Genomic DNA, 19,995 nt, shown 5'->3' on the forward strand with positions numbered 1-19,995 from the left:
ACGTGGAAGACTTTTGGGGGCTTCCCTGGTGGGTCGGTGGTTAAGAATCTACCTGCCAATGCAGGAGACACGGGTTCGAGCCCTGGTCCAGGAAGATCCCACATGCTGCTGAGCAACTAAGCCCGTGTGCCACAACTACTGAGCCTGTGCTCTAGAGCCCGAGAGCCACAACTACTGAACCCGCGTGCCAGAACTACTGAAGCCCGTGCACCTAGAGCCCATGCTCCACAACAAGAGAAGCCACTGCAATGAGAAGCCTGCACACCACAGTGAAGAGTAGCCCCCGCTCGCCGCAACTAGAGAAAAGCCCACATGCAGCAATGAAGACCCAGTGCAACCAAAAATTAATTAATTAATTAATTTTTTTTTAAGTTATAAAAAAAAGAAGACGACTTTTTGAATCCTTCCACAAAGCTGTCTGGATTTCATATTTGTATTGACAAAGGAACTTTTGATGCCATAAGCCTTAATCCTGACAATGCAATTGAGAAGAGGAAGCAACATGTGAAATCTCTCTCCAGGGTGAGAGAATAAACCTGACACAGAAAATACAAGTGCAAGTAAATGTTTAGTAAGTACACAGGATGCACATGTTGAATAGATAAAGTGGGTTGGTAAAAAAAAAAATCATGAGCATGTAAGTGGTTGGGTTTTAGAGATCAACCAAGAATAATTTAAAATTTTCTTTTGTATTTGAGATGTAAATATTTTTCTTTCTGATTAAAAAAAAATTCCTGTAACTGCTGAACAGTTAAAAACTTTAAAGCAGTAAATGAATCTACAAAAAGCAAAAAAAAAGCCTCCTTCAGGTATGGACACATCCAGCTATCTAATCATCATAAGCAACCAGATTCTGGGTTCTGGAAATTGGCAGACAGCACCTCCTAACATAGGAGGTCTCAATACAGACTCTAGGAACCCCTGGAAGACCCAGGGATGGATGTCAGAGGGTGTATAAACCTCTAAATTGTATGTACTCTTTTTGTATGTCTGTGCAGATTTCTGGGAGAAGGGTCACGACTTTCTTCAGATGGTCAAAGAGACCAGCACCCCTAGAAAGTTAAGAGACCCTGCCTCAGAGAGGCTGAAGAAGGCCTCAGCAGGCTCCCTGGACAGTACAGCTCCTCCCAAGGAGCACACAGGGGCTCCCTGAAACCAAGACCCAGGACTGAGCTAGCTCTGCACGTCCTTACCTGAGAGCCAAGCCTTCTCCAAAGTGAGGAGAGGACTCAACACTACAAAATGGGGAGAACAAATTAGGAATTGTAAACACCAGGCAAAAAAGCCTGATGACAGTTCGCCATAATGACCAGCTGCCTGCAATCTGGTGGGGGAGACAAGCCTTGGGGAAGAGGAAGGGAGCTGCCCCATCACAGACCAAGCAGATGGTGTGCTCGGCAGGGTGGCCGGGACAGCCGGAGGATCGGGCATGGAGAGGTGTACAGAGTCCATGGTGCAGCTCAGACTAAAACAGTCGAAAGAGCTGCAGAACAGGGTGAGTGCAGGCTCTGGGGCATATCAGCCACGTGAGCCCTTAGCTTCCCTTAGCCTCGCTTTCTCATCTGAAAAATGGGATTTGGTGGGATGGTGGTAGATACCTGGCCTGTCTCCTCCTGGGCTTGCTGTAGAGCCAAGAAGCCCGTGCATGTTGTGATGGGTTCAAGGTCGGCTGCAGCAGCAGCTGGGGCCTGGGTGGCCTGAGTCTGAATCCCAAATTGGCACTTTCTCCCTGGGCGCTCCTGTGTCTAATGGGGTCAGGGCGGTCCTGCCACAAGGCTCGCTTCCTGGACTTCCCAGAGCATGGCAAGCGCTGGGCAAGCCGTGGCCACCATCCTCATTCACACGCTCAGCGGGACACCCTCGGGGGCTACTGTCAGCCCCCCCTGTTTTGGTAAGAGCTGTGCAAACAGAGGGCTGGGATTGAACAACAGAGAGGAATCCAGGTGGGGGTGGGAGAGGAGGAGGAGGGGGCATTTAGCAAGGAAAGAGCAGAAATGGCCCAGAGAGAAAAGCAGTTGCAGCTTTATTATGGGGAAGGATGAGATTCCTTTTCCCCATCTCCTCACAAAAATACTCCAATCAAGTATTTCTTGTTTCCCTGTGGAATGGATCTATTCCAAGCTCAGCAGCTCCATTACAGGAAGCCTGCGCTTCCCATGCCTTTACAGGAATCCACCCTTACCGCAACCTGTGAGAGGGTCCTGCTAGTCCCTGAGGCAGCTGAGCCCTGAAACCAGGCAGGTGTTGGGCCCGGGATTCTCCTCAGGCTGCCTGATGTCACCAGGCTGGTGGGGCAGGACGAGAACAGGCCGGGGGCTGACAACACCCAGGACACGCTGAGAGCTCGACCCAGCTGCCCAGAGGCTCCTGGCCCATCCTTTTTTTTTTTTGACCAAGTCCCACGGCATGCGGGATCTTCACTGACAGGGATTGAACCCACACCCCTGCAGTGGAAGCGCAGAGTCTTAACCACTGGACCTCCAGGGAAGTCCCTGGCCCATCCTCTTGATGGAGGGTCAAGCTGCACTGCCCTGTCATGGCCCATACTGCTCCTGCAGCCCCTTCCCTGGGCAGGTGCGGGACCCTCCCAGAAAGGCCTGACCGACCCTTTTTTAGCCTTGATCCCAGATTCCCCATCTATTCTGATGCTGCTTCCTCACCAGGACAACTCAACCTGCCACCTGGCCCAAGGTCCTGACCAGGTCCTGGGCTGGTGATGAGAGCGTGGCTATGGGGCAGTGGGTGAATGGGGTGAGGCAGGCATGAGGGGAAGTGGGGTCACTCCTCCTGGGAGGGCTTGGATTGGTGGTGTGCCTCCTGGCCTGGCCCCCGTCCCCAGTGACGCTCCGGACCGAATTTCCCCAGGGGAAGGGCCACAACCACATATTCTCTTCAAGGCCCCAAGATGGGAAGTGAGCTGCTCATGCCACAGGCAGAGACCTTCCTGCCCTCTGAAGTTGGCTACCCTGATCCCGAGGCCCCATATCTGGGGTTGGAATTTCCAGTTCTTCAAACCTGTCTGTTCAGTTCTTCAAACCTGTTGCTGACTTGCTACGTGACCTTGGGCAAGTCACTTCCCTCTCTGGGCCTCAGAATCCTCACCAATAGAATGAGTGATCCAATATGCCCACCCACTAGGACATTCCAAAACTATGAAATGTTCATAGCCATGTGATTTTACATAATGAGACACATTCCTTTGATCTGACAAAAATGTAAATGGCCCTGGTAAGTGACTCAGCAGTCCTCAACCCTGACCTGTACACCCACATCACTTGGGATGGGAAGGGAGAGGTCCCACCCAGACCCACAGCATCCGAGTCTCTGGGCCTCTAGGCCTCTGGGTGGGCAGGACCTGGAGATTTGCATTTGTTAAGAGGCTGCCTAGGAGAGGATTTCAGACTTTAGAAGGCAGAGTGAGGGGAGAACACAGACTCTCCCTACCCCAGTACCTGACAAAGTGAGCAACAACGACAAATTATGAAGAGAATGAGCCGACAATCTCCAGAGCAGTGGCCTCCAGGGCCCTCCATCCTCACGAATCCTGGGCTGCCTGGGACATGGGAGTAGGACACAGGCCTGACTGGCTGGGCAGAGGGGGTCTGGGGTGCAGGGTATGTGAGGGATGGCAGGAAACAGAAGACCTGTGCCCCCAGCAAGGGTGGCCTCGGTGGGGGGAGTCTCCCCCAACCCCTGCACATTTGGGCTCCCAAAAAGCAGACTAAAAACAACACAGCTCTCGAAACCCTCCTTCTGGGGGAAGGCAGCCTGGTTCCCATGTGAGAAGTGGTGGAGTTGCTAAATTAACTGAGCAAGATGAAAAGAACTCGCAAGGCCACCCTGCCAACTGCCAGGAAGGGGAAGAAAATCTTATGAGGGCACGGCTGGGAGGGGATGGGGCTGAGGATCAAAGGCAGCTTCCCTGAAACTAATAGCTTTAGGAGAGAGAAAAGTTAATGAGAAGATGAGTCGGATATAAAAAGAGCACAGAGGAGAGACGATTAAAAAATAGCATCAGGGGCTTCCCTGGTGACGTAATGGTTAAGAATCCACCTGCCAATGCAGGGGACACGGGTTCGAGCCCTGGTCCGGGAAGATCCCACATGCCGTGGAGCAGATAAGCCCTTGCGCCACAACTACTGAGCCTGCACTCTAGAGCCCGCGAGCCACAGCTACTGAAGCCTGTGTGCCTAGAGCCCGTGCTCCACAACAAGAGAAGCCACCCCAATGAGAAGCTTGCGCACTGCATCAAAGAGCAACCCCCGCTCGCTGCAACTAGAGAAAGCCCGCACGCAGCAACCAAGACCCAACGCAGCCAAAAATAAATGAATTAATTTAAAATATATATATATAGCATCAGGAGATGCAAAGAGAGCTTGAAGAGGAAAGGACACACACTAAGGACCCAAGCAGGACCACTGCACATCTAAAAACGGAGTTACAACACAGGGCCCAGGTCTGAAAAGCAAATTCATGGCACAGAGAGAAACTTGAACTAGTCACAGTGAATTCAGAGAAAGAGGACACATAAATTCAAACAACTAAAGAGAAGATGATCATTATGGAACACAGACCTTCCCACCTCAGAGGGCTTGGAGTCCCTGAAGTAGATTATCCAACAGCTAAAGCAAAAGAATGTTTAGAGAAACTCTCCCTGAACCAAAGGGAGAACCCACTGTGTTGATTGAAAGGGTACAAGAGGGATTCAGACTGATCAACACCGGGAGCACACTGAATCCGGTGGAGTTGCTGGACTTTAAGGATAAAGAAAACAACCCTTCAGGCACCCATGAGGAAAAACCAAGTCAACAATGAGGGGAGAGAAAAATCAGTCTGGCCTCATGAAAAGAAAATAAAAGTGGAGTCAGTATTGCTAAGGGAGCTCTCTAAAATGGAGCCGGAGGCCACTGAGGGAGTGTGACTTAAGCATGCCTCAGCCCAGATGGAATCTTCTCGTCTTAACACAGGCATCCAGAACATCTGTCCAATGTCCCAGAAACTCCAGATACATATTGGACCCTTACCCTCAAATAATTCATGACAGCCAATCCCTTAAGGACAAATATTTCCTTTCTTGCGTCAGCACAGCCTCGTGGCTTTTGCCTTTACAAGCCCCTGACTCTTCCTCTCCCCTGGAACACTTCTTTGGTTTTACCCAAGTCTGTGTCTCCTGACTTAAAATCCTTAAGACCCCAAATAAACTCTTTCCTTATTTGTAGCCTTGTGAGGGTTGTTTTGTTTTTTGTTTTTTTTTTTTGGTTGACAGCCTCAGATTTTTCCACAGCAACATTCAGGACCAGAAGACAAGGGAGCTGAGTGTTCAAAGTGGTATGGAAAGGGGGAAACCAAGAATTTGACACCCAGTAAGGTTGTTTGGATTCGTAGACAACATGGAAAGGGTCGAGGAAAATAGCACCCTTGAGCCTTTTTTTGAAGAAAAAAAAAAAAAAACCATACTCAGCCATGAAATCTAGCTAACCATTAAAAGTGTTCGTTTTGGGGAGTTCCCTGGCGGTCCAGTGGCTAGCATTCGGCACTTTCACTGCCGTGGCCCCAGGTTCAGTCCCTGGTTGGGGAACTAAAATCCCGCAAGCCACTCAGCACAGCCAAAAAAAAAGTGTCCATTTTTCAAAGGTAAAATCATGACTCTCAGACAATATAAAATGAACACATGTCAAAATTTTTATTAAACTCATTAAGTAATTAGGGAACAAGTAATATTTTCCAATTGATTCAAAGGAAAATTGGAACAACACACACATATATAGGCGGATAAGAAATACTGAAATGAATTTACATATACGTGTAAAACTGATGAATGGCCACAGACAGCAGTCAGTTGTATTCCACTGGACAAAATCCATTTGCATTTCTGATAGACAAGCCCTACTCTAGGTTTTCTACAACTTAGATTTGCTCAAAGACAATGAATGGCATGAGTCCCTACATGCAGGACACCCACCAGTCTTTTTTGTTGTTGGTCTCATTCAAAGTCCTTCACAGATTTTCCTGATTCAGCCAAGAAATGACTCCGAGTGCAAAACTCAGGGGCACAGTGAGCTTAAAAAATGGAATGGAATCTATTTAAGTACAGGACTAAGACGAAATACTAGGAGAATTATAGTTGCAGAACAGAATATGTGTTATAAACCTTGACAAAGTGAAAATATTAGCATCAAAATCAGGAACTGTAGCGTGTGAGGAGGGAGGATGTATACAGGAAGTGATCATCTTTTTCATCCCAAGAAATACTGAGCCTGCCAAAAGTGAAGGGTTTATTCTTTTTCCCCAAGACTCCAATCTCTTAATGAGTTTCATAATTTTTTTCTTACTGTTAGAGACATTCATTATGAACTAATATCTCTGTGGAAAGTAAAAATTTATTTAAGATTCAGCAATTTTTTCATTTTCTTTCTGTTAAACTCAATTAAAATTAAGTAGTTTAAAATATAGCACGTGTGGTACAATCCCATTTTTAAAAATTATTTCCACCTATTTACCTTTCTCTCTACCTGTACCTTGTTGTCTCTCCAAAGTTCTCTGTGTACAGATGACGTTCACCAAATGTTAACAGTAAATGATGGGCTGTATTAAGCATCTACTCTGTGCCAGAAAGCTCTAGGAGCTGAGAATACAGCAGAGAACAGAAGAGATAAAAATCCTGTGCTCAGGAAGTTGGCATTCTAATGGAGGGATTTATGGCTTCCTTCTTTGTACTTTTCTAGATTGCTTGTTTTGTTTTGTCTGAGAACGAGCATGTGTCATTTTTATATAAACAATGGTCATTACCTTCACACACACCTCAGATGATTCTTCTGAATAGCCGGAGTGGAGAAACCACTACATTGTAAGCTGTATGAGTCATTAACACTTTAATGTAAATAAGGTTTTTAGGAAGGCAGCATGAGGACCCAGAGTCTCTGCAGATCCCGACCTGGGCACCTAAGTCCTGGGAAGAGCTGAAGAGGGGAGTTGGTTTCCAGGATCTTCAGCCCCTCTCGGCTGGAAGAACCATTGAGCTTGTCTCCTGGCTCCTCGGCCAGAGTTTCCTGTTCCTGTCCTGGGATCCTAAGCCTGTGAGACAAGATGCCCATTCTAGCTGGCCCTGGACCCAGGCAGCTGAGGGCCCGGCCCAGCCTTGGTAAGTGTCTGGGACGTGCCCGGCCAGGGTTCTCCTCCCTGTAGCCTTGGGGGCACTGAGCCCCATCTGACTCCACTACCCTTACCTCCCACTCCCACCTCTTGAGTGCAGCCCTGACCCCATCCTTCTCCATTTGCACCCTCACTCTAGCCACCCTGGCCTAAGTTTGCCTTCCCCACACCACCTGGCCTTTGCACGTGCTTTTTCCTCCACCAGAATCCCCTTCCTTCCCTCACCCCTAGATCCCAAGACCCCCTCCTCTGGAGGCCTCCCTGACATACCTCCCAAACCCACAGGTCAGGCCCCTGCCCGCTTCTGTGGGCTGTGAACTGCCCTGGCCCCCGTGGGCCAGCCTGCTCTGCTCAGCCCTATGGCCCAGTGCCAGCCGGGGCCTGGTGTCGGGGAGCCAGGAAGGCATGTGAGTGAGACTGGGCCTTGGCCTCTTACCAGTAGGGTGACCTCAGCCAGGTCCCTTGTCCTCGCTGACTATTTCCTCATCTGAAAAATAAGGACATTGTATGTTTGTTTTTTTGGTTGGTTTTTTTTTGGCCGCTCTGTGTGGAGGCATGTGGGATCTTAGTTCCCCAACCAGGGATAGAACCTGCACCACCTGCAATGGAAGTGCAAGGTCTTAACCACTGGACTGCAAGGGAAGTCCCTTTTTGTTTGTTTGTTTTATAAATTTATTTATTTGTTTGTTTTATTTTTGGCTGCATTGGGTCTTTGTTGCTGCGCGCAGGCTTTCTCTAGTTGCAGCGAGCGGGGCCTACTCTCTGTTGCGGTGCGTGGGCTTCTCATTGCAGTGGCTTCTCTTGTTGCAGAGCACGGGCTCTAGGCACGCGGGCTCAGTAGTTGTGGCTCACGGGCTCTAGAGCACAGACTCAGTACTTGTGGTGCACGGGCTTAGTTGCTCCGCGGCATGTGGGATCTTCCCCGGCCAGGGATTGAATCCATGTCCCCTGTGTTGGCAGGCAGATTCTTATCCACTGGGCCACCAGGGAAGCCCTGTTTGTTTTTTTTTAATAAGGACATTGTAAATCTTCTTCATGGGGTCCTTGAAAGATATAAAAAAGATAACATGTATTTCTTATTTTAAAGTTTATTAAAAGAATAACAATGAGATATAAGCTTAAAGGAGGAGGGGAAGTGAAAGGGGGAAATCATCAAGTCAGTAACAAAAGAAAAGTGATGAAGAGTTTAATTGAGAAAAAAAGTCCAACTTTCCTGAGGGGAAAGAGATTCCCTACAGAGCCCACTGAGGGTCTGTGGGTCCAGGGGGTCGGACACCTTCAGACACCATGGAGGACCCCGGGCAGGGCTGGGTCCCCGGCCTCCAGGCCCAGTGGGAACTTCCTTCTCAGACCCCCGTACCTTCCAGCTCAGCATACCCTGTGCCCCTTAGAACCCTGGGAAGCATCACCCCACACAGTATCCACCAGCTCCCCCAGAAGTTCCCTCGAATCATTTTCTCTATTCACGTAGCGAGCTCACTGAGCAAACGCAGCTCTGGGGCAAGCCCGCAGCACCCGTGGGTGAATTGAGGTCACCACCACCCCAGCAGTGCCAGGTGAATCTCCATACAGGCGGGGGCTGGGGGGGGGCGGGGTGAGGGCTGGGGCTGTCACCCTGTGTCGCCTGATGTGCCTCCTCCTCCCTCAGGAAACAGCGGCGTGAACTCTTCCCTTCGTCTGCCGTGGGCGCACACAGAGCATGTGACAGGCAAGGCCGCAGCCTGAGCCCCTGCTCCTCCCTGCCCGCGGCTCCCCCACCTTCCTGAACCCACCCGGCCTCTGATCTGCACGCCCACAGTTCCCACTGGGCAGAACCTGAAAGTCACATTCCCCTCTGTCGGACACCTACTCTGTGTACCAGGTGCTCACCTCACCTGCGAGGTAGGTAAATTGTCCCCATTTTACAGATGGGGAGACTGAGGCAAAAAAGCAGCGCATAGGTTGCTGTAGGCCACACAGCTGGGATTGGCAGCCCACCTGGCTCTGAGGTCTTCCAGCTCACCTTTCTGCCCCAGCCCCAGTACCCAGCAGGGACAGAGCAGTGTGATGCAGAGGGCGCTGAGTGAGGCTGCATGGGGAGGGGGCCTCTAAGGGACATGGGAGCCCCGGCTGCAGGGTTTACAGCAGCCTCTGAGGGATGGGCACAGAGGAGCTGCCCCCTCCCCTGTGAGCACACTCCAGGGACTCTCGTTCTTTTTCCGGGCTTGCAGCACTCCACTGAGGGGACGCCCGGAATCCCTTATCCCCCTCCCCCACTGTTGGATACGTAGGTTATTTCTAGTCTTGCTAAGACAACAGTGCTGTGATGACTACCCTTGTGATGACATCCCTTTGCATGAGTGTGTGTGTGTGTGTGTGTGTGTGTGTGTGTGTGTGTGTGTGTGTGTAGGATAAATTCTCCAGGCAGGCCCCACAGATGGGATGCTGGGCCTCTCCCCAGGAGGACACAGTTTCCAGGAGGACCCCTCACTGGGACTCACCCAAGCTCACTCCAGGCCCAGCCAGTCCCCAAGAGCCAGTTGCCCAGAAAGACTGCCCAGAACCACCAATAGCCTTTCCCTATGCCAGAGGTCTGTTTGGTTGGCTAGTTGGGGTTTTTTAGCCAAAGGTCAGTGCTGGGCTACAGTCTTGGGTGCACAAGGTACAGAGCTGGTCTGGGCAGATTGTTATGCAACTCAGACAAGAAAGCAGAGCTTGGGGAGCAGAGAGGTTCATGCTGGGCTGCCTGCCAGGGAAGAAGGGGATGTAGGGGCCCCACCCATACAGAAGGCCTGAGGGGTTCAGGGAAGGCGCAGTGACCACCCAGTCCCAGGGAAATGGGTCCAGCCATCGCCCCAGTCCCTCAGCCCCATTCCCTGCATTCCTGGGAGTCTGTCCAGAGTGTCTACGTGAGCTCAGAAGCCAGTCTGGGCAGGTACTGAGACTGGATGGCCATTTCCTTCCCCTTTGCCAGCTCTGGCCCCTCAGCTGCCTACACGGGGTCCCCCACTGATGCAGGAACATCCAATGGGGCCTCCCCTGTGCCCACAGCCCTGACCCTTCAGCATGGTAGTGAGCTCTGTGACAGCAGAGTGGGTCTGGGTCATGGGTACCCAGCACAGAGCCTGGCACATCACAGATGCCCAGTGCTGTGCCCCACTGAACACCCTGACAGTGGCACACCGGCAGGGAATGGGGACAAAGCCGTGCCTGGCCGAGGGCCCCCAAACAGGACCCACCCTGGGGAGGACAGGAAAGGGGGGTTCCATCAGCACTTCAGCCAGAGCTACCAGCAACAAATTAACAAGAGAGGAGGAAGAGAAATGAAGAAATCCTTCCCCCAGAGCCTGAGGTCACTTGCGGCGAGGCTGGAGGAGCCCAAGCCAGCTTCCTTCAAATGGTACATATATTATATGACATCCCTAGATAGAGAGTCCAGTTTCTTTCACCTTTTGTGCATTTCAGGAATTTTTTTAGCTAATTAACTTAAGGGCTCTGGTGCCTAGGATTGGGGATTCTAACAAGCCTGGTTTCAGACACAAGGCTTCAGGTGTCCCTGCTCACTTCTGTTCTTAGTAAGTTTTCCCTGCGTCTGTGCGCCAGGGCGAGCTCATTAAACAAAGTGGCCATGCCGATTGTCTGCTCCCTGACCGCCGGTGAGGAAAGACTGCTTCAATGGCGGTGTCAGAAGAGGCAATGGATCCCACTGCAGAAGTGCATTCAACTCCCCTGCAGACACACTAATCAGGAGGTGACACAGAGCCGCGCAGTCCCCAGTTTCCATACACATCGATGCCTGGCAACTAGCATGTTTTCGTTTTACTCCAGCTGCCTCCACCCTTCGTAAGTGGAGGCTGAAAAACCAGCCCATTTCGGCAACTCCTGACCGTCTGCTCCGGTGAGAATCTGGGTCATCCCACCCGCTGCTCACTGCCAGGTGCTGATGGCAAGCCTCCGGGCCTTTGCTTGTGTGTCCCTCTGCCTGGGGAGCCTCCTGCTATTATCCTTTTAGAAAGAGGTAGAATCGTGACTGTCACACATATATAAAAATGAACAGGTGTTAAAGAGTGTATTATGGGCTTCGCTGATGGCGCAGTGGTTGAGAGTCCGCCTGCCGATGCAGGGGACACGGGTTCGTGCCCCAGTCCGGGAAGATCCCACATGCCGCGGAGCGGCTGGGCCCGTGAGCCATGGCCGCTGAGCCTGCGCGTCTGGAGCCTATGCTCCGCAACGGGAGAGGCCACAACAGTGAGAGGCCCACGTACCGCAAAAAAAAAAAAAGAGTGTATTATACTCCTAAATCAATAAGAGAGGTATTATAATCAGTTCAAAAGAGAATGTGAAGAACAGACACATTTATTGATCAGGACTATTGAAACGAATGTGGACACAGAGGCAATACTGAGGAGGGGAAGTCAGTCTGTTCTACAGATCGGTTCAGAATCTACAGTGTAGACAGGAATTAGTTTGAATCACTATCAGTTACCTGCAATTTGCAGAGTTGTAAAATAGCCTTCATAGACTGGAATCCGATAATCCCAGGGATGTCCTGCAAGTTGAGATACTGCAGAGCTTTTCCACAGATTGTACAAAGACTCACCTTCAGCCTTGACCACCCAACGTTCTTCACCTGACCTGCTTGAAGCCACGCCTCCTCAAGGACGCCCTCCCTGGCTCCAGGCGGGGTAGGTGCCATCCACTCAGCCCCTGAGTCCCTGCAACTTCTGATCACACTGTCTCCTCCGTCAGACTATGAGATTCTTAAAAAAGAAGTTGCATCTTCTTGGGACTTCCCTGGCAGTCCAGTGGTTAAGACTCTGTGCTTCCACTGAAGGGGACATGGGTTCAGTCCCTCGTTTTGAAACTGAGATCCTGCATGCCTTGCAGTGCAGCCGAAAATAAATAAATAAATAGAAGTTGCATCTTCTCTACCTGTCATTGTGCCTGTGAGAACTCAAGAGACATTTGTTGAATGAATGAATGAGAGAACAAAGGAACAATACAGGGTCCTTAAACCAGGGTGGTCCACGGGGTGCCCCCATAAGACAGTAAAAGACCTGTGATGCAGCAGTTGAAGGTCAGCAGTGCCTCGTGAAAATGTGTACGTCTCCAGCTTCATCTTATTAAGGGCATCTCAGAAATAAGGCTCTGAGAGCAGACAAGCTTGGAAATGCTGGGTTAAACATAAACAGCTTCTTTGCTTTTTCCCTTTTCATCACTGCACATCTGAGAGCCTTTGATGTATCAGAGTGACCTATGAATCTCTCAGAAGGAGAATGCAATGTTCCAGCATTGTACATGCTTATCGGATGGTGAAGCAAAGTTTTTAAATGGAGCAAAGGCAAAGGTTCTGGAGAATTCACATTGAGAAACACCAATTTAATCCAACTGACTTGATGTATTTAATAATACATAAATTATTATCCCCTGGGTCAGAATTCTGGCTCCAGCGTTAGTGTTCCTGTGGCCTTGGACAAGTTAATGTCTCTGCACCTCAGTGTTTTCAGCTATAAAATGGGACTAAACTTACTTCACAGTTGCCGGGGGGGGGATCAAGTCAGTTACTGTGAGGAAAACACTTAGCATAGAGCCTGGTACAGGGTGTACTCAATAAATGTGAACCATATCATTACTGTTTATAAAAACATGAAGGGCCATTTATTGACTGTGCCTTTGCATCATCTCACTTGATCCTCACAACAAGCCTGAGGCCAGATGAGGAAGATGAGGCAGATGAGGACAGAGCACTTAGGAGGTGAAGTCATTGGCCCAAGGCCTTGCAGCCGGCAAGCATCCAGCATTCTTGGACCAGGCGCGAGGCCCTAAGAACAAGCTTAGCCAAGGGCTTGGCGTGAAGTAGTTGCTTAAGAAAGACTGGTTTCTCCTCTCCCACCCTCGTCCCTCCTTCCCTTACAGCCAAGAGTCATGCCGGGCCCCAGTGTGAAGGTCACCCCTGGCCAGGGTTGTGGTGGGATGGACAGTGCTCAAGCCAAGGGCTCCCGGGTGCACGGGCAGCGAAGGACACAGGCTGAGCCTGGCCTTCCTCCCCACCCCCAGCTGAGACGCTCCCTGCCCTTTCTCTTCCTCATCTTTCCCCCCACCCTGGCCCAACACGCCCCCATTTTTATCTGGAGACTTGAGAACCCAGGGGTCCCTCCCTGCTCTTCAGCCATCCTGGTGACAGGGCTTCACTCTCAACACACACAAGAGGCTTAAAATCATTCTTGATTTTAAGAACGAAGCCTGCACCCTGGGCCTCGAGCTGGCCGGCTGGCCAGGCCACCTGGGGCTGCCCACAGGCTAAACGCAGACCTACACAGAGCCCCACCCCACCCAAAACACTGCCCCGACTGAAGGCTTGCTCAGAAAAATGACTCAGCTTGAGTGCTCAGACGCAATTTTCCACGTTTTATGCACTAAAGGTGTTTTCATAATAGCCGGGGATGATGAGCCAGAAGCAGGCTGTAAACAGCAAAAAAACCCGCCCTGGTCAGAGACCCCACACACAGGCAGGGCCTCTGAGGCTATAAGCTTCTCCACAGTGGTGGCTGGGCCTCCTTCATGCCCACGTGCCAGGGGCTCCTTCCTTCACCCTGGCTGATAGCACAGGCCCTGCCCACCCCCCACCCTCAAATGACTGGAGACTCACCCAGGCCACTTCCTTTACTGAGGAGGGAGTTGAGTAACAAAGCTGGTCCTGCAGCCTCAGCGGCCTGCTCAGTCCTCCCCAGGTGCCTCGCACCTCCTGTGAGTCTGGAGGCCAGTGTCCTGGGACCGTGAATCTGGGGGCCCTGCTCTGAGCCAGGGCGGGGGTGGGGAGGTGCCATCGCACGGACAGGGAAGATGTTCCTCCCCACCAGCGATGACAGTGGTTGGGAGAAATGACACACATGTGCTGAAACAACTAATGGTGTTAAACTAGGAGGATGGTGCTTAATCCTCCCTAAGGCATCAGATGGAAGGGCTGCAGGAGGTGGGGCGGCCCTGCCGGCTCACTCCCCCCACCAACCCCCACTCTCATTCATTCATTCATTCATTTGTCAGGCACTTTCTAAGGGCCCACCTGTCAGCTTCACCCCAGGCCTTCCCATCTCAGCAAATGGCACCACCAGCTACTTTGGCCAAAAAAAAAAGGAGTCATCTTTGATCCCCAATTTTTCTGATCCATCAGCAAATCCTGTCTGCTTTACATCCATTACATATCCAACATCAGCCCACGCCTCGGCCATGCTGCTCCCCTCTGGCTTGGATACTGCAGCAGCCACCAGCTGGACTCTTGACCCTTTGCCTTGGCCTCTAAAATCCATTTCTTCAATCATCAAAGTGACCTCGACACAGCGTCATTCTGACTCCACCATTTCCTGTCTTCAAGTCCTCCACTGTGTCCTACTAAATATTAAAACTTTTGGGACTTCCCTGGTGGCGCAGTGGTTAAGAATCCGCCTGCCAATGCAGGGGACACGGGTTCGAGCCCTGGCCCGGGAAGATCCCACATGTGGCAGAGCAACTAAGCCCCTGCGCCACAACTACTGAGCCTGTGCTCTAGAGCCCGTGAGCCACAACTACTGAAGCCTGCGTGCCTAGAGCCCGTGCTCCGCAGCAAGAGAAGCCACTGCAGTGAGAAGCCCGCGCACCACAAAGAAGAGTAGCCCCTGCTCGCTACAATTAGAGAAGGCCTGTGCGCAGCAGTGAAGACCCAACGCAGCCAAAAATAAATAAATAAATTTATTTTTTAAAAAAACTTTTAAGGAAATTAAGCAGACCACCTTCAGCATCAGGCTATAAAGAGATAAAATGAACAGAAGAAGAGAAGAAGGGCCCAGGGGTGGAACTGCATAAACGAGAACTTGCTATATGACGGGGAGGCATCACCAACCAGTGGGGAAAAGACAGACTCTTTTATAAATGGTGTTGGGACAAGTGGTGATCCATATGGAAAAAGTAAAATTAGATCCCCAACTAACACCACACACACAACTCCAGGTGGATTCCAGGCTTACTTGTGAATAACAAAATTTTTAACACATTTAGAAGAAAATCTAGGAGAATATTTTTATGACCTCAGGGTAAGGAAGGATTTCTTTTTTAAACAAACCTTTTGTTAATTAGAATATGCATTTAAAAAGTGCACATTGTAAGTGTGCAGCTCCATAAAATTTCACAAAGTGAACCCAGCTTTGTACTCTGCACCCACGCCAAGAAATAGGATGCAACCAGCAACTCGGAGAGCTTCCCTGTGCTTTTTGATAGGGAAGAATATCGTAGGTGCAAAAAGCATCAGCTGTGAAGGAAAATATAATGAGTTTGATGACATTAACATTCAAATCTTCAGTTCAACAAAAAATACCATAAACAAGATTGAAAGATATGCCACAATCTGGGAGGAGATACTTGCAATACATACGACCAGCAGGAGATTGGTTTCCAGAATATATAAAGGACTTCTGCAAATCAAGAAGATGACCAACCCAACAGAAAATTCAGCAGAAGTTGTGAACAAATACCTCCTAGGAAAAGAAACCCGTATGTATGGCCAATAATCATATGAGAAAAGAGGCTCTACCTTGCTGGTATCAGAGAAATGTAAATTAAAACAACAATGAGATATTATGTCTCACCCATCAAATTGGCAAAAATTAAAACAAAACAAAACTGGCGCTACCCAATGTGGCCCCCACGGCTGTTGGAGGAACAGATAAGGCCACTTGACAGGGGCATGATGTGGTATCTTGCCAGGTTGAAGGCAAGCGTATCCATGACCTAGCCTTTCCTCCCCCAAGTACAGACTCTACAGAAGCTCTCATCTGAGTGCCCCGGGAAGGAAATTGGAAACATCATCAAAGTAAGAGACAGTCATGCAGTGGAAATGGCCTGGCAATTAAAGTAAGCAAAATAGAAGTGAATTATCAATTAGATACAGCAAACAGGACATGTGTTCAAGGCAAGACATGAGAGGTGGGAGCAAAACCAGAGCCTTCAGGAGGAGAGAGAGCCCACCTGAAGGGGCTGACCATGGGTAGGTGAGACACAGGCTGGGCCTCGAGCACTGGGGAGAATTTACATGTGAAGAAATGGGAGGAAAAAAAACCTTTCTTTTTTTTTTTTTTTTGTCTCACTCACTTTACAAGTAATAAAGGTAAGCTCCAAGAAGGGAAATGACTTGCCTGCCACATTGGGGACCAAGCTGAGATGGTAAGTGGGCCTCACCTGCAATTCTGAGCTCTTTCTCTTCTGCCCCCTGTCCCCTCCTCCCCATCCAATGGTCCCACCTCACAAAGGGCTGGACCAGTGCAGTAGCCCCCCTGCCTCTTGTTCTCCACTCTGCACGTGGCCTCAGAGGCTTTCTTAGCCCAGCACCGTAGTCACACAGCTCCCCTGCTCAGAAGCATCTACAGCTCCCCTCAACTCCAAGTCCAAACCCTTAGTGGTCTCCTATTTGAGGGAGTGATACATTTTTCACTAGGCTCACAGATTCTGTGGGCCAAGAATTTGGACAGGGCTCCGAGGGGCCGGCTTGTGTCTGCTCCACAGCATCTGGAGCCTCAGCTGGAGGACTTGAAAGCAAAGGGCTGCAACCCTGAAGGCACCTTCATTCCCATGGGGTGATTGATGCTGGAGACGGATCAGCAGAGATCTTAGCTGGGCACTGGCTGGAACTTCTACATGAGGCCCTGCTCACAACGTGGCTGATGGGGTCAAAGTTCAAGAGGGAGAAATAGAGAGAGGGGGGCAGAAGACTTATCACTTTTTGTGACCTAGCCTTGAAGCCCACACTGCATCACTTCTGCTGCATTTTCTTCATCATAGCAGCTACTAGGACTTCCCTGGTGGTGCAGTGGTTAAGAATCCGCCTGCCAATGCAGGGGACACGGGTTCGAGCCCTGGTCTGGGAAGATCCCACATGCCGCGGAGCAACTAAGCCCGTGCGCCACAACTACTGAGCCCACGTGCTGCAACTACTGAAGCCCGCGTGCCTAAAGTCTGTGCTCCGCGACAAAAGCCACTGCAGTGAGAAGCCAGCGCACCGCAACAAAGAGTAGCCCCCACTTACCGCAACTAGAGAAAGCCCTCGCGCAGCAACGAAGACCCAACACAGCCAAAAATAAATAAATAAATTTACTTAAAAAAAAAAAAAAAAAAGCAGCTACTAAATCCTGCTCAATCTCAAGGAGAGGAGAAATGGAGAGGGAGCAGCAAGCTTTTAGAAGACCATGTGGGACCAGAAATATTTCTGTGGCCATTTTTAGACAGTAGATATAGGAAAACGCTAGTATTTAGAGATGAGTTGGGGCAGATTCACAGCAGGCCTTGAATAGGAGCCTCTCAGGCCATGTGCAAAGTGGAGAGCAAGAGGCAGGGAGGCCAATGAGGAGGCTACTGCACCCAGTCCAGGCCTTTGTGAGGTGGGGCCATAAGGGCTGGGAGGAAGGGATGGGGTGGGGGGCAATAGAAAAGGTACAGAATTGCAGGTGAGGCCCACTTACGATCTCAGCTTGGTCCCCAACATGGCAAGTCATTTCCCTTCTTGGAGTTTACCTTTATTACCTGGAAAATGAGTGGCACAAAAATAAACAAACAAAAGAAGGAGGTTTCTTATTCATATTATGGACCCTTTGAGAATCTGATGACAGGAATGAACCCTCTCCTCAGGGGAAGAAAGATGCACTCAGGCACCTACACGTTGAATTAGGCTAAGGCTTCTGCAGGGCTCAGAGTCAGCCTAGCTCAGTAGTTAGGGTGGGGCCGCTGGACCCAGAATGTCTGGGTATGAATCCCGCCTCCACTGCTCACCAGGAAAGAGAACCTGGGTGAATGACTTGACCTCTCTGTGCCTCTGTTTCTCCACTTGTAGCAGTTAGCAATGCGTTTGGCTGTAGGTAACTGAGGACCCCAGTGTTCAGTGGTTTTGGCAAAATGGCGACTCTGTTCCTGTCATCTGGAAAAGCCCAGATGTATATGGTTGCTGGTGTTGGTTGGGGAGCTCAGACAGAGGATTTTTGTCCCTCCTCTTAGAAAAGCTCAGGGGAGGGGAGGGATAAATTAGGTGTAAGGGATTAACATATACATAGCACTATATATAAAATAGATAAACAGGATTTACTATATAACACAGGGAACTGTATTCAGTATCTTGTAATAACCTACAGTGGAAAAGAATCTGAAAAAAAAAAAATATATATATATATAATTGAATCACTTTGCTGTACACCTGAAACTAACACAATATTGTAAATCAACTATACCTCAATTAAAAAAACAAACAAACAAAAAAATTCTTCACCCTGAAGACCTGCCCTTGAACTCATTGTCCGGAGTGGAGGCACGTGAACCACCCACCTGAGTGAGGGTGAGGGCTGGAGCATCAGCTCAGTGGTTCTCACCCCCGACAGGACCTATGGAAATGTGTGGGGACATTTCAGGTTGCCACAGTGATTGGACATCTGCAAGGCAGGGAAGAGTTTTACATGAAGCATTGTTCCCCCCAATGCCAAAAGCGTCCCCCTTTGAAAAACTCTGAGGCTCTTCTGGTCTCTATCGCGGGGGCAATGAAGAAGGAAGGGTGGGGAATGCGGGCAGGTCGGCCAGCCCACGGCACAGACAGAGGCTGCTGCGAGGCGCATGGGTAAGTGCTCAGGTCAAGGCACAAGCAAGGGACTTCCCTGGTGGCGCAGTGGTTAAGAATCCTCCTGCCAATGCAGGGAACATGGGTTCGTAGTCCTGGTCCGGGAAGATCCCACATGTTGTGGAGCAACTAAGCCCATGCGCCACAACTACCAAGCCTGCGCTCTAGAGCCCGCGAGCCACATGCAGCTACTGCAGCCCATGCACCTAGAGCCCGTGCTCTGCGACAAGAAAAGCCACCACAATGGGAATCCTGTGCATCGCAACAAAGCGCTCTGCAACTAGAGAAAGCCCGCGTGCAGCAAAGAAGACCCAACGCAGCCAAAAATAAATAAATTTTTTTTTAAAAAAGAAGAAGGCACAAGCAAATGTTGGGGTCCCCTGAGGGCCCAGAGACTGCAGATGAGGCCCTCTGAGACCAGAGCCCCTGGGACCCTGCCAGGCCTCATGGCCAAGAAGAGACTGCAAAAAACCAACCACAGGACCAGGAGGTACACGCAAGTGGGGACACAGAGCTTCTCTTCTTGTGCACTGGTTTTCCTCCCAGCATCTTGCTTCTCTTTGAAGCCTGCCTTGCCCTCGGGAGGGCCGCCCAGAGCGTCCCGCCACATCCTGCTGTGTCATGCCACATCCCACCGTCTGTCCCCAAAGGGATCCTGATTCAGCAGCAGACGCAGCAGGACAGGTGAAAGGAAGTGGGGGAAACGTCACTGCTGCCAGTCACCACGTCCGTCCGCTGGCCCAGTTCCCAGCAGGCAGGGAGTCAGCAGCCCCCTGTGGCCAAAGCCACAGCCCAGCCCCGCCAGCGGGCCAGCAGCATGGCTGACAGGACACGTGCTGCCTTCAGGACTGGGGGATGGAGAGGTCTGGGGAGGACGTGTGTGTTCCCTCCCCTCTCCCCCCCTCCAGGCCTGAGGGACAGAGAACCAGACCTCACCATTCCCGGGGGTTGACCCGACCGCCCCCCAGCCTGAGGGTCACCACCCTGGGGAGCAGGTCAGGAAGTCGGCCCTCTGCTCACAGCTGGAGCCCAAACCCTAGGCTTTGTGTACCTTTGTTTAAAGATAGTGGGTTTTGTTGTCGCTATTCTGATGATAAAAGCAAATCCAAATCGTGCTCACTGTCGAAAGTTTGAAAGGCACAAAGAAGTAAAAATCCAGCCTCCAGCCGGTCACCTAGGACAACCATTCTCAGCCTGTTGGCATATTTCCTTCCGTTTTTTTCCGTGTGTGTGTGTGTGTG

General features: G+C 50.5%; 1 protein-coding gene across 2 annotated transcripts in view; it reads left to right on the top strand.

The window, feature by feature from the left end:
- Positions 1-11,191, top strand: part of BLM (BLM RecQ like helicase) — a 105,994-nt gene extending 94,803 nt beyond the window's left edge. The window contains exons 23-26 of one of the 2 annotated variants that reach the window (XR_003429263.1): positions 999-1,495; positions 6,887-7,141; positions 8,801-9,033; positions 10,735-11,191. The gene's annotated coding sequence lies outside the window, so the exon portion shown is untranslated. The remainder of the gene's footprint in view (positions 1-998; positions 1,496-6,886; positions 7,142-8,800; positions 9,034-10,734) is intronic. The other variant, XR_003429269.1, reaches the window with a different exon arrangement.
- The last annotated feature ends 8,804 nt before the right edge of the window (positions 11,192-19,995 follow it).

The sequence above is a fragment of the Aethalodelphis obliquidens genome, unplaced genomic scaffold (assembly GCF_003676395.1).
Source record: "Aethalodelphis obliquidens isolate GAN/ISIS:26980383/991018 unplaced genomic scaffold, ASM367639v1 scaffold65, whole genome shotgun sequence".
In the NCBI taxonomy this organism is placed as follows: domain Eukaryota; kingdom Metazoa; phylum Chordata; class Mammalia; order Artiodactyla; family Delphinidae; genus Aethalodelphis; species Aethalodelphis obliquidens.